The 12,283-nt window shown below is 37.7% G+C and overlaps 1 pseudogene; it reads right to left on the bottom strand.

The window, feature by feature from the left end:
- Positions 1-3,067: 3,067 nt before the first annotated feature.
- LOC149197842 (L-gulonolactone oxidase 2-like) lies at positions 3,068-11,709 on the bottom strand (annotated as a pseudogene).
- Positions 11,710-12,283: the final 574 nt, after the last annotated feature.

The following is a 12,283-nucleotide window of genomic DNA, read 5'->3' as shown; positions in this document are numbered from 1 at the left end:
TATGTAATAGTAGTTGTCTGTTTTAGTGGACAGAGTGTGTGTGTGTAAGTGTGTAGAAGCGCAGCAGCGCAAGTGATGTATGTTTTACAATACGCAGCAGCGTAAAATGTAATCGGAACTGAATGAATAGAGTAGCACTGCGTTTTCTTCTAGTGAATCCCTCTGAGCAAACGAGGAAGAATTTTGTATAAGGCTTTTCATTTTAATGAATACAGATACTAGTTCATGGGTGTAATACTCTGTTCTGATAAATAATTTTTAGCTTTCCGCTGTGTGAAAATCCTGGAAAGAAACAGAGCATTGTTCTCTGTGTGCATTATATATATATATATATATATATATATATTGTTTTTTTGGGATTTTGACAGACAAAAATCCCCAACATCATTCAATTCTGTTTAACGGTATTTGGGAAGAAAAATGCCTCGTGAGTCATGATCGACATTTTGATGTACTTTGTGTGCTTGCATTTCCATATTTGATCATCTAACTATCAGGTTTTCAGGGTTGACTCCATGACTTCTTATGGTGGGGTCCGACCCAACCAGAAAATCTCCTTGATCTTAATCACATTGGTTTTAGTTCAGAGAAAAGAAATCATTGAAAAGTATTTTTAAATTTCACAAGAACAACTTATCAATCCATTATCTAATTCACTTAAAAAGTCTGTGCACGTGACTTAATTGCCTTTTGCTTTGTTTCGAAGCCATGCTTTCATACCATCCAAAATTCAAAATCCACAGGTTCACTAAGATCGTCTCGTTGGCCTCTTTGCTTTTGTTATCTTTTAAATTACTTGATATCTCTAAATTTTTCTGAGATTCAGTGCACATAATATTTATTATTGTTCGTCGTTTATTGTGATGTTATCCAGATGTAATTATTTTACATGGCTGAAATTTTCTCACAGTTATTCAATCATTATTTTATTTGAAATTATCTGTGGATCGTTTGATATAATGTTACCGAAATGTTCAAGTGGGAAACTAATTTATGGTCACGAACCAATGGAGTGGCAGTTGCAAAACCATTCAAACAGTCTGAACTTATATTGACTATATCTTGAATCCTAAGGTTGTGTTAACTCTAGATCAGGGCATTCAAATTATAAAGATGGTTTAGGATAGAATCTGCAATCCAGTTAAGGATGATGATGCATGATGGAATTTGCGATCCACAAAAAGATTTGTTTATAGGCAATTGTTTAATGTAGATTTGTGCTTTATTTATCTTCATTGTAGATCGGGACATCCAAATAAAGGGAATGGATAATGGGATTTGCAATCCACATGAGTATGGTGCATTACGATATCACTCATCTTGATTATATCTAATCTCCATCCAAATAAAGAAGACCGAAGACCCATGATGGAATCTGCAATCCATATAAGTATGGTGCATGAGCTGTTAGAATATTTGTGATCAAACTCATTTGATGAAACTTCATATTTGTGGTCAAACTCATTTGATGAAACTTCATATTTGTGATATGAGCAAGTCCATTATCCATTAGAGCAACCAAATAAGAAATACAGATGTCGGAATCTGCAATGATAATGCTCCATACTTGTTGAATGTCCAAAATCTGCAATCCACATTTAAAAAAATACCAATACATTAAACGATCATTTCGATCATTATGCAACTCTCATTGAGTAGCATAGACGAAAGGACTCGTGAAAAAAAACCCTCAAATCCATCTCAAGGTGCAACAGTGTTTGACCTCTCAGCCTCGGGCCCAGGCTGTTGATGGCCGCCCCATGACTCATTTCAGGGAGCCTATTCCAGTAGAAGTTCATGGCTCATTTCATAGAGGCTATTCTAGAAGAAGTTCATGACTCATTTCATGGAGGCTAATCAAGAAAACGTGCATAGAACTATATCAGAGGTTCGTTACAGTCACATAGATTCATTCCAAATCATCAAAATTTGATGGGTGTCATAACTAAGGTTAATCCCTTTTCTCAGGAGTTTTAAGCGATAACATGCGATTCAAGGTTAAACAAAAATTCCCGCAAACTTTGTTAATTCTTTGTTTTATGATTAATGTACAAGCATGCAAATTTTGCTAATTATTTGTTTTATGATCAATGTACAGACATGCTAGTTTCTATATTGAACTACATACCAAATCACAATTTGGAATACATATCCACGTGAAGCCTGTATAAATGGCTGGAAAGTCTATTCTTGTTTTTTCTCTTTTTTTCAAGTAATTCATCAAATTTATTTTCATATAAATTAAAAATATATGTTAATATAGATTTTAATTTATATAAATTAAAAATTAATTTGCAATTTTAAATATTATTATATTTTTTTAACATAATTCTATTTTTATATTTTTTAATATAATTCTAAGAGATTAATTTTTCATATTAAACTATAAAACACGTCTTATATAATAAATATCAAATATAATTTATATTAATATAAATTTTCAATAATAAATTAATTAAATTACAATTTACAATTGATTATTATAATAATGTTTTCAATAATAAATATATTAAATTACAAGAGATTTCAGCAAAATCACATAGAGAATCATGTGTCGACTTCCAAACAACTAGTGTGGTTCATCGTCAAGTTGTCTTGAGGATGAATCACACTAATTGGTTCGAAACGGGTCGACAAATGATTCTCTATGTGATTTTGCTGAAATCTCTTACAATCAAATATGGATCACAGAAGTCTAAACTCTCTAATATATTAAATTACAATCGATTATTATAACAACAATGACAAAAAATAAATAATTTTTATTGAAAGATTAAATAAATAAAATTCTTCATTCAAATCATATTTCAATCTTGTTACAATATTCTTTAAATTTATTTTAATTTCATCATGGTTTTGATCTCAAGTTAAGTTATACGTGGGGAATTCCATACCACTTCACAGCCATAATGCCTGCAGCAATTCGACAACATACTCACAATCTCCTGTTGGCTAAAAATGCAATTCCATGGACATCCAATGTTACATAGAAAGAAAACAACTCATATTTAAAACACACTTCTATTAAAAACAGCGCCAACTCCTCACGTTTGAAACCGTCCGTAGTTACAACGTTAGAGTGACCTCGACTTCATTTCTTTCCCAATACAACAATAAGTATCACATCACAAATGATACTCATCTTTATTTATTTCACCACCAACCTAAATACATATGTAAATTTCAACACATTTGCAGTACTATCAATTCAGTTGCCTGCACACCCGAGCGTTTTTCCAAATTCTTCCTGCCCTGCAGAAATACCCTTTCTCAGGAGCACAGTGTTTATCCTCTCTGCACTTGCACATCTTATCTAATGCGCACCCATCTCTCAACTGCTCCACTCCCTGCCCTCCAATCCCGAACAGCCCATCTGTCCACTCATTAGAAAACACTACTTCCGGATCATATTTATTCTTTACTTGCAAAAACTTCTCTAAATTTACTGCCCGCTTCGCTAACCCTCCGAACAAGGAACCGCCATTCTTACCCCAGTGCAGGCTCCCGCCATGCTTCTCAATCACCATCTGCTCAATCTCTTCGTACACATCTTCGTTCCATTTGGGCGTCTTGGCTTCTCTCGGACGATAATATATCAATCCCAGTATCACCGAATCCTCTGCTGGTCCCAAATATGCATCAGATTTCTTAATAGACCGAAAAATCACATTGATTTCACACATGCTTTGAGGATTTAGATCTCTCAGCTTCTTTATATCGATAATTGTTTCTGGGAGGCGTGAAATGGGCACTCTCAGTTCCACGTCGAAAAAGAAGGCAATCGGAACCCGGCGGTCCCACGAACAAACGGTCTGATTTTTATCTAAAATCTTGTTGGGAGTGCAACCATTCTGATTCTCGTTATGTTGATGGTTGTTATAGGTGCCCTGGCATCCTCCGGAAGACTGCATGCGATGATTGAATCCGATGACCGGGTACCCTGTGAAGCCTTTAATTTCGTCGTTCCAAAACCCGCTGCCGTTAAACGTCAGTTGCTTAATTTCTTCTCCCATGGAAGAGCACAATCGGGCAGAATCTTCTGTGGATTGGATTAGGCCATCTGCGAGTATGCAATTCTTATAGTTAGAAAACTAATATAAATTAAATGTCAATATCACATTACCCAATATAACATGGTGATATAACATATAATTTAATTAATTAAAATGAGATAAATTAATTAAAAGCAAATTAATAATTATGGATAACTAAATTAAAATTATAAAAATCTATTAATTTTTTTCCTAATAATAATGGTTGATTACTAATAACTAAATTAAAATCTTAAAAAACCTATAATAAAATAAAATAAACATGTGTATCTACAAAATTACTCTTAAACAAACTCATAACATGAAATAAACATGTTTATCCGCATCATTATTCTTAAATAAACACATGAGAGGTAAATTAGTTAATTAATTATTCTTAAACAGACTCAACCAGATGTAGAATTAGTTAATTTGAGCGAGGTTTAATTTCAAAGATTCTCCAACTAACTTGGATGGAAATAATTTAAGATAGAGATCGCTTTCAAGAAAATTAAATAAAACTATAAAACAAACAAGTGGGAAATCTGTAAATACTTACTCAGATGATCAGAATATTCAAGGCTGGCTACGCTAGATGGAAAATGCCCAAGTGCAATGTTAAGGCCGTCACTGGGAACTTCAACAGAAACTCGATCGAATGGTCTAAACAGCGCCTGTTGATGAGAGGGAAACCAGTATAAATCTGCGAAATCATGAGCCCTCAGGAAATGGGCCGCTTCGTTTTCAAGCTCCTTATCATCGCTTAGATTCGGCCTACTTAAAGAACGCTTGAACATGGGTTGCAGAGCGAAGGTGACTTGCGAGATTACTCCCAGCGTTCCCAGAGATAATCTCGCAGCGTTGAGCTCATCTTCATCTGTTTCGGTACTCAAGCTCAGGATTTTGCTGTACCCCTCTGATGGAGATGCAGGCACCACCAATCTCATACCCACCACATATTCATAAACACCGCTCCCTCTGCCCACCAGACCGCTGCCGTGGGCTCCCGTAGAAACAACGCCCGCCGCAGAGACTCCGTTCCAGTAAATCATGGCGGGAAGAGCCAGGCCTTCCTTCGCTGCTTCCTCCATAACGTCTCTCATCATGGTGCCGCCTTGGACTGTAATAGTCATGGCACCCTTGTTCACCCCAATGACGGATGCATAGTTTCCGGTTGAGATAATCAATCCATGGTCTCCAACACACACTAGCTTTGAGAGGCTATGAGCCAGAGTGCTTACCACTTTGATCTTCTGCTTCTTTTTCACAGCCCGGGCAACAGCATGCAGAATCTCGGCTTCTGTTTTGGGTGTGAGACAGCCTCTGCAGCTCTGCAAATGCTGCGATCCTCCCAAATGCCTTGATAATTATGTTGGAACGTTAATTCCAACTGCAGGTTGCAGGCTGCAGGCGGACATGGGCAGCCGACTCAGCAAGCACGAACGACGGCAAACCGAAACCGTTCAGCATACCCACCTGAAACTTCTCGGACCATTTTCCGGGGAAGGGAATCTCCGTACTTTTGAACCCGATACAACATGGAGCAGACGCGTGGCTCTCAGCATACATAAGCAAATGTCATTTCTCAGGTACTATCCTTCAGTCAAGTAAGGCCTCCGATATCTCCGTCCGCCGTCCGATCCGATCACGCGATTTTCGCCGTCGATCTCCGAAGTTGCAGTCCGCCCTCGCCAAGTCAGGATTTTGCGTGGAGTGTTAGGCAATCTGTTGACCGCTGCAGAGAAGGAAATTAAATGAAAATTTATGTGATCCGTAAATGTTTGGTAAAAACATTGAATATTGACTACACGGAGGTATGGGCACATATAATAGGCACATATATTATATGTGTTATGTGTTTTTTTTAAAAAAACGTTGACCATATACATCATAAAACCACGTATGTAAAAATGTTTTTTTTACATATATAATGAGCCAAAATGAAAAGCGTGGGTGAGTGGTAATGTTTTATGGACATGCGTTGACCATTTGTAAATGGAATAGAGGGCAGCGAAGAACTGTGTATTTTTGCACAAGCAGTGTATAAATAAAAAGTGTGGAGCGCATATATATATGTAATGTTATTGGTGCACATGAGAGAAGTGTAAGGTGCAGCAGTGAAAGAGCAGGGAGAGCTCAGAATGAAGACCAGCACGTGAAGCAGGGGAAGATATTGCACAGCAGTGCATAGATCTTTTTTAAATGTATTGGGTATGCATTGAAATGCAGGAGAAAAGAACGCACAGGAATTTTTGAAATAGGAATGTAATGAAATTTTACTGCATATGTAAAAGTTTGTTTTACAGCAGTATGTGTAAAATATTTTTACAGCAGTATGTGTAAAATATTTTTACAGCAGTATGTGTAAAAATAGTTTTACACCAGTAAAGTAAAAAGGGGTTTTACTGCAATAAACCCAGCACAATGAATTCTCAGGTGGAGACATAGTTTTGTTTTTGATGGGTGAAAGTAATTTTGGTGAATCCCTCTCAGCAAAGAGGATGAATATGTATCAGAGTTGACTGAATGTATTTTTGGTAAATCCCTCTGAGTGAAAGAGGATGAAGTTTGTATCAGGCTTTATATTTTAAGCAATAGAAATGTTTTTATGGCTGTGTAACACTCTGTTCTGAGACTTTTTTATTAAAAGCTTCCCTGTGCAAAAGGATCCTGTGGAAGAAGGAAACAGAGCATTGCCTCTGTGGAGTTTGTTTGTTTGGTTTTTGGTATTTTCCCATTAAAAATACCCAACAGTGGTATCAGAGCTAGTCCAGGGTCTTTGAAGACTCAAAGAAGCTGAAGGAAGGTGTGGTTGCAGCAGTCAAACTTCTCCAGCAGTGTGAAGACTCAGCCAAAAGAGTTAAGGTATTTTTCAAAGCTTTCCTTTCTGTTACTGTTAAAGGAACAGTCAGTGATTTAAAGGAAAACACAGTCAAGTATTTAAAGCCTAGATAAGAATGGCAAGGTCAAAGAAAAAAGCCTCCAGGCCTGTTAAAAATGTGTCTCCCCCCTCTACCAAACTAGAAGGCAATCCATTAGAATACATTCTATTTGAAACCCCAAAGTTTGATGGAAACTTTGATGTATGGGAAATAAAGATGAGAGCTTTCCTAATGTTTGAGGGGATTGAAGTCTGGGAGTCAGTGATTGATGACAGCAAGAAGGATAAAGAATCCATGGAGTATGATGCACAAGTAGCAAAGACTATCTTGGATGGACTGCCTGATTCTGTGAAGAGGAATCTAGGAAAATATACATCAGCAAAGGATATATGGGACAGACTGCATGACCTTCATGCAAAGGGAGCACTGACCATGACAATGAGTCAAGAAGAACCCATCATAGAAGCTGAGAATGAAAAGCTTGACCTCATCAAGCTTCAAGTAAAAGAAAGGGATGAAGAGCTTGCCAAGCTTAAGAAGGAGCTTGACCAATGCAAGAAGAAACATCATGAAGAAGTCATATCCATGACAAATCAGCTAAACAAAGCAAAGAAGCAGGAAGATGCCTTGACAAGTCAACTTGAACAAAGGCACATGAGAATGAATAAGCTTGTGGAAGAGATTGGACAGTACAAGGTAGAGGTCTCCTCCCTTAAGTCCGAACTACAAGAAGCCAAGAAGCAGGCACAAGGAGCTGAAAAGAAAATGAAGAGCAGTCAAGCAAAATATGAAGAAATCTCCAAAATGAAGACATATATTATCTCCTTCAAAATAGTAGCAGCTGAAGCTACTCGTAGCAAGGAAGAAACAGAGGGACAACTAGCAAAGAAAAATAATGTATGTGAAAAGTTGGAAGAAGAGATTGTTCTCCTTAGGAAGAAGGTTGAAGGGATGAACAAGATCATGAAGAGATCTCAAGCTTTGGATGACATGCTCAGCGATCACAGATCTCCATCTGATAAATCAGGACTTGGGTATGTAGGTGAACCCTCAAACAAGAATGAAGATGCTCTAAGCAAAGGAGATGTGAAAAAGACAGAAAGAAGTTGTGAAGCTCCTAGTTCCAGCAAAGGCAAGGAGAAAAATGAAGGCTGCAATAGAAGAAATCCTGCTCCAGGAAGAAAACCAGCTCCAAGAAGAAATGTAGCTGATGTCAAAAAGGCAAGAGGCAATGGTGATCATCAAAGGATCTCAAGGCAGCAAGGCTTCAGAAGTGCATCAAGAAAACCTCCATCTCCCAGGTACCAAAGTTCATTTTATGGTTATTGTTATGCTTGTTCAAACTTTGGTCATATGGCAAAAGACTGTAGAGCATTTCATGGAGATAGATGTTGTGGTCCCCGACAATCTCCAAGAAATAATTTCACAAGAAGAAATCATGAATTCTTATTCATGAATAAAGTTGAATGCTTCAAGTGTCATAACATTGGGCATATGGCACGTGACTGTAACTTAACATGGGCTCTTACACAAGCTAGACCCATGCAAAAGAAGAAAGTTACACAAGTATGGAGAAGGAAGGAAAGGCAATCTGAAAACCCCTTGAACTCCCCAGTGGATCTAAATTTGTTTTGAGAAGAGTCTGCCAAAAGAAGACAAGCACACATTAAAGGGGAGCTTGTAATTTTTTGTTGTTGAACTGTCTTAACAGTCACTCTTTGATGAAGACCTTTTCATAAGGGAAAAATATGAAGTTAAATCGGCCATAAAAGCAGAGAAGAAAAAGGGGCAGCGCTCAAATGTGAAGTGCAGCAGCGCAATAAGAGAAGTATGCAAAGCAAGAAGACCCTCACAGCAGTGGGAAGACAGAACATAAAACAGCAGTTTGGAAATTTTTTTTGTTATGGAGCACATGCATTGAAATGGTTAGCAATGGAAGCATGCAAAGAAACGCATAAAGAAAAACAGGGACAACAGATTTTTAATGCACATGGGTGAATGATAATGTGTGGCACCAGAAAAATGAAAGGAACTGCACAGCAGTGCATTGTGAATAAAAAAATGAATGAAGACTAAGATTGTGTGAAGCAAGGGTGTAAAAAGAAAAGGCAGCAGCCCGTGTTATTTTTTTGTTGTGTGGAGAATGCAGCGCAAAACAGCGTGAGGATGATTTCTCTCTATGTGCAAGTAATGGAGAGTAGAGAATTAGTGTATGGGCACACAGCGGTATGATGAAACAAAAGGCAGCCACAGTGCAAATTGCAGAGGCAACGCAACAGCAAATAAAACCCAGGGATGACAGAGTCTATGGTTATGGGTATGGACAGCAGTGAATATGAAAAATGCAGCAGCAAGAAGTTATGGACAGCAACATGATGGCAAGAAGGAGAAGCACACAGCAATGCAAATAAGAAAATGCAGCAGCATGAAGTTTTTTGTTGAAGAAATGAAAGGTAATGGACAACAGCACATGTAAAAGAATTTTTTTTTTCAACAGTAAATGTAAGTATAGTGAATGCGTTGTTCATTGAATTGAAATGCAATATATGCAACAGCAGTGAATGTAAGAAATGTTTACACACAGAAGTGTAAATTTGTAAGGTGGGACAGAGTAATTGTTCCAGAAAAGACAGAGTATTCTGTCTTTGAAGAATGCACAGCAATGCAGAGTTTGCAAAGAAATGTAAGTGAAGTGCAGCAACACAACAGCAAGTGTAGACACAGCAGTGTGGGGTAGACGCAACAAAGAAGATGGCACAACAGTGCAGCAGAGAATATGCAACAGCATAAAAGAACAATGTAATGAGTATGCACAACAGTGCAATGAATTTTTATTGTTTTGAAACTGCATCTAAGGCAGTGTTTGGCAGTAATCCCTCCGTGAGAGGAAGTGAAGTTCTTGGAGAATCCCTCTATCAAGAGGATGATGCTTTTCAGCATAGTCATTGGTGAATCCCTCTGTTGAGAGGAAGATGCTCTTTAGCATAGTTTGGTAAATCCCTCCGTCAAGAGGAAGATGTTTTTTTTACACAGGTGAATCCCTCTGTCATGAGGAAGGTGCTCTTCAGCACATTGTAATGGTGAATCCCTCTGTCACGAGGAAGGTGCTCTTAAGCACAGTTTCAGGTTAATCCCTCTATTAAGAGGAAGACAACTTTGTTTGTTTGTGAACTGCATCAGAAGCAGTTGGTGAATCCCTCTATGTGAGGAAGATGTCTTTGTAACAGCAGTGTTGATGAATCCCTCTATGTGAGGAAGTGTTTGGGTATGACAGAATGCCCAGTAGTTGAAATTAAAGGGGAGTGTTGGAATGTTAATTCCAACTGCAGGTTGCAGGCTGCAGGCGGACGTGGGCAGCCGACTCAGCAAGCACGAACGACGGCAAACCGAAACCGTTCAGCATACCCGCCTGAAACTTCTCGGACCATTTTCCGGCGAAGGGAATCTCCGTACTTTTGAACCCGATACAACATGGAGCAGACGCGTGGCTCTCAGCATACATAAGCAAACGTCATTTCTCGGGTACTATCCTTCAGTCAAGTAAGGCCTCCCGATATCTCCGTCCGCCGTCCGATCCGATCACGCGATTTCCGCCGTCGATCTCCGAAGTTGCAGTCCGCCCTCGTCAAGTCAGGATTTTGCGTGGAGTGTTAGGCAATCTGTTGACCGCCGCAGAGAAGGAAATTAAATGAAAATTTATGTGATCCGTAAATGTTTGGTAAAAACATTGAATATTGACTACACAGAGGTATGGGCACATATATTATATGTGTTATGTGTTTTTTTAAAAAAAACGTTGACCATATACATCATAAAAACCACGTTTGTAAAAATGTTTTTTTTACATATATAATGAGCCAAAATGAAAAGCGTGGGTGAGTGGTAATGTTTTATGGACATGCGTTGACCATTTGTAAATGGAATAGAGGGCAGCAAAGAACTGTGTATTTTTGCACAAGCAGTGTATAAATAAAAAGTGTGGAGCGCATATATATATGTAATGTTATTGGTGCACATGAGAGAAGCGTAATGTGCAGCAGTGAAAGAGCAGGGAGAGCTCAGAATGAAGACCAGCACGTGAAGCAGGGGAAGATATTGCACAGCAGTGCATAGATCTTTTTTAAATGTATTGGGTATGCATTGAAATGCAGGAGAAAAGAACGCACAGGCATTTTTGAAATAGGAATGTAATGAAATTTTACTGCATATGTAAAAGTTTGTTTTACAGCAGTATGTGTAAAATATTTTTACAGCAGTATGTGTAAAAATAGTTTTACACCAGTAAAGTAAAAAGGGGTTTTACAGCAGTAAACCCAGCACAGTGAATTCTCAGGTGGAGACATAGTTTTGTTTTTGATGGGTGAAAGTAATTTTGGTGAATCCCTCTCAGCAAAGAGGATGAATATGTATCAGAGTTGGCTGAATGTATTTTTGGTAAATCCCTCTGAGTGAAAGAGGATGAAGTTTGTATCAGGCTTTATATTTTAAGCAATAGAAATGTTTTTATGGCTGTGTAACACTCTGTTCTGAGACTTTTTTATTAAAAGCTTCCCTGTGCAAAAGGATACTGTGGAAGAAGGAAACAGAGCATTGCCTCTGTGGAGTTTGTTTGTTTGGTTTTTGGTATTTTCCCATGAAAAATACCCAACAAATTAAAGATCTGGCATCCTCCTCCATTGCTTTTGCATTCGACTGAGGGAGGAGGCGGGCACAACGCCTGGAGGCATGATGGAAAAGCAAGGAGAAATAGAAGTAGGGCAAGTAATTTGTGGCCCATCGCTACACGGATTATTGGATTCATCTTCTTCTTCTCGTACTTGTGTTGAATATGATGGTGAGTGCGAGTTTATATACAAAGCACTGCCACAATGAAGACCAGGTTGCCGTGGCGAGATGCAGAGGATCAGATTGCTACATCCGAGAATTTTAATATATAAATTCCACGTGAAATAGAGATGCAGAGGATCAATAATATAAATTGGGAAGGTGGGTGTGAAAGATTTAGTTATTATACTTATATAAGTTTTGTTAAATATGATACATCACAGCAATGCCAATGGCATCTATTATATGTAATTTTCTAAACTTAATGAAAATTACTGATTTTTCCAGTGGAAAAAAAGTTTTGTTAAATATGATAAAGATAATAAATTGGAAGGTGGGTGTGAAAGATTTAGGTATTATACTTATATAAGTTTTGTTAAATATGATAAAGATAATAAATTGGGAAGGTGGGTGTGAAAGATTTAGCTATTATACTTACATAAGTTTTGTTAAATATGATAAAGATAATAAATTGGGAAGGTGGGTGTGAAAGATTTAGCTATTATACTTACATAAGTTTTGTTAAATATGATAAAGATAATAAAT

Source organism: Pinus tabuliformis, chromosome 2_2 (assembly GCF_031772625.1).
Source record: "Pinus tabuliformis cultivar Carrire ecotype Pingquan chromosome 2_2, CPIR1, whole genome shotgun sequence".
In the NCBI taxonomy this organism is placed as follows: domain Eukaryota; kingdom Viridiplantae; phylum Streptophyta; class Pinopsida; order Pinales; family Pinaceae; genus Pinus; species Pinus tabuliformis.
The sequence above is the reverse complement of the archived record's forward strand: the minus strand, read 5'-3'. Positions and strand labels throughout refer to the sequence as shown.